Here is a 3,038-nt window from a genome sequence, read left to right as displayed (position 1 = left end):
AAGTGGAGATGAATGCATTTTCCTTCACATGTTTCTGCAAGAAAAGAATCGAAAGGGGTCGTGCCTGGCAATCTTGGAAGCCAAGAATGCAAGGCAGTGTCTCAGGGTCCCATGCACCCTGTTCACCATTGAGACAGTGTGCCATTGAGAAACTGATGTCTGTTGGTGAGCCAGTGTGGTGAGCTTCATCCTCTTGGAAAAGAAAGTCATTGTAGTCTTCCTGAAGTTGTGGAAAAAGCCATTTTTCTTCTGCAGGTCACTGGTGTGATGACGTCTTTCCATCGCAATGGCAGGAGAGCACCATCATTCCGGTGCTGAGACCTGGTAAAAACCCGCTTGATATGAATAGCTATCGGCTCATCAGCCTCACCAATGTTCTTTGTAAGCTGCTGGAATGTATGGTATGTCAGTCATGTGGCTTGCTGGCTCCATGTTAGTGCGGCTTCCGCCAGGGTCGCTCTACCACTGATCATCTTGTGTCCTTCGAGTCTGTCATCTGAACAGCCTTTACCAGATGGCAACACCTGATTGCCATCTTTTTTGACTTACGTAAAGCATATGACACGACTTGGCTACATCGTATCCTTGCCACATTGTATGAGTGGGTTCTCTGGGAACCACTCCCGATTTTTATCCAAAACTTTCTGTCACTCCATACTTTCCGTATCAAAGTTGGTGAATCCCATAGTTCCATCCATATCCAGGAGAATGGAGTCCCGCAGGGCTCTGTATTGAGTGTTTCTCTATTTTTAGTGGCCAATAATGGTCTAGCAGCAGCTGTCAGGCCCTCCATCTAATCTTCTCTGTATGCGGCCGACTTCTGCATTTCGTACTGCTGCTCCAGTACTGTTGTTGCTGAGAGGCGCCTCCAGGGAGCCATCCACAAGGCGCAGTCATGGGCTCTAGCCCATGGCTTCCAGTTTTCAGCCACAAAGTCGTGTGTCATGCACTTCTGTCGTCGTCGTACCGTTCATCCAGAATCCACACTTTACCTTAATGACGATCCACTCACTGTAGTGGAGACATATCAATTCCTAGGACCGGTTTTCGACACTCGATTGACTTGGCTCCCTCATCTTTGTCGGCTTAAGCGGAAGTGCTGGAAGCACCTCAAAGCCCTCCGTTGCCTGAGCAACATCAATTGGGGTGCAGATCGCTGCATGCTGCTGCAGCTCTACAGAGCCCTTGTCATATCCTGAATTGACTATGGGAGTGTGGTTTGTGGTTTGGCAGCACCTTCAGCATTGCATTTACTCAACCCTGTGCACCACTGTGGGGTTCGTTTGGTGACAGGAGCTTTTAGGACGTGTCCAGTGACCAGCATACTGATGGAGGCTGGTGTCCCTCCACTACAGATCAGATGTCCGCAACTGCTCGCCAGTTATGCAGCACACATTCATAGTTCCTCTGAGCATCTGAATAACCATCTCCTTTTCCTGCTCGCAGCAGTCCATCTCCCACATCGGCAGCCAAGATCACGGCTAATGATTGCGGTTCACGTGCAGTTCCCTTTTCTCTCCCCGCTATCACTTCCTCTCGATTCTTGATGTTTTCTGGGCCCCTGAAGTGGTTTACACTGATGGCTCAATGGCTGAGGGTCACACAGGCTTCACATATGCTCATGGAGGACCTATTGAGCAGCACTACTTGCCAGTTGGCTGCAGTGTTTTCACTGCAGAGCTGGCGGCCATATCTCGTGCTCTTGAGTACATTCACTCATGCCCTGGCGAGTCATTTCTCCTGTGTAGTGACTCAATGAGCAGCCTACAAGCTATCGACCGTACATCCATTCATGCCCTGGTGAGTCATTTCTCCTGTGTACTAACTCATTGAGCAGCCTACAAGCTATCGACCAGTGCTACCCTCGCCACCCTCTGGTAGCGTCCATTCAGGAGTCCATCTATGCCCTTTATCTTGAGTACATCCACTCATGCCCTGGCGAGTCATTTCTCCTGTGTGCTGAGTCATTGAGCAGCTTACAAGCTATCGACCAGTGCTACCTTCGCCACCCTCTGGTAGCGTCCATTCAGGAAGGAGTCTATCTATGCCCTGGAACAGTCCCGCCATTCCGTGGTGTTTTTGTGGACCCCAGTACACATTGGAATCCCTGGCAATGAACTTGATGACAGGCTGGCCAAACAGGTGACGCAGAAACCACTTCTGGAGATAGGCAACTCCAAAGCTTACCTGTGTTCTGTCTTACACCGCAGGGTTTTCCAGCTTTGGGAAATGGAATGCCATAACAGCACACACAACGAACTGCGTATCATTAAGGTGACTATGAATGTGTGGAAGTCTTCTATGCAGGCCTCTCAGAGGAAATCAGTTAACCTCTGCCGGCTCTGCATCGGACATACGTGGCTAACCCATGGTTACTTACTCCGTCACGAGGACCCATCTCAGTGTCACTGTGGCTCCAAAATGGCAGTCATCCACCTCTTGCTGGACTGCCCACTTTTAGCCGCTCTGCGGCATACTTTTAACTTTCCCAGCACCCTGCCTTCAGTGATGGGCAACAATGCCTCCATAGCAGCTTTAGTTTTACGTTTTATCCGTGGGAGTGGGTTTTATACTTCTATGTAGTTTTTAGTGCATGTCCTATGTCCCTCTGTGTCCTCCACCCTAGTGCTTTTAGGGTGGAGGTTTTAATGTGTTGCAGAGTGGCTGGCTTTCTCTTTTTATTCTCGTGGTTGGCCAGCCACTGTAATCTGCTTTCATGTTTTACTCTCTTCTGTTTCTTCTCTTCCTTTTAGTGTTCATTGCCTTCCCTTCATTCTTGTGGCTTTTCCTTCCTTTCCATTTTGTGCTATATGATTCGTCCATTTTATTCTCACATTTGTGGCATTGTTTCATTAGGAACAAGGGACCGATGAACTCCTAGTTTGGTCCCTTCTCCCGCCTTTAAACCAACCAACCAACCAATCTAGCATTTGGTAATCAACCCGTAATTTAGGTAAGGAAACATTCCTACAAACTAAATCTGTTGATGCAATTATTGTTGGTTTCCCTTCTCTAAAACCATGTTGTTATGGGTGCAG

Source organism: Schistocerca americana, chromosome 2 (genome assembly GCF_021461395.2).
Source record: "Schistocerca americana isolate TAMUIC-IGC-003095 chromosome 2, iqSchAmer2.1, whole genome shotgun sequence".
Lineage (NCBI taxonomy): Eukaryota > Metazoa > Arthropoda > Insecta > Orthoptera > Acrididae > Schistocerca > Schistocerca americana.
This window is presented reverse-complemented; position numbering follows the sequence as displayed.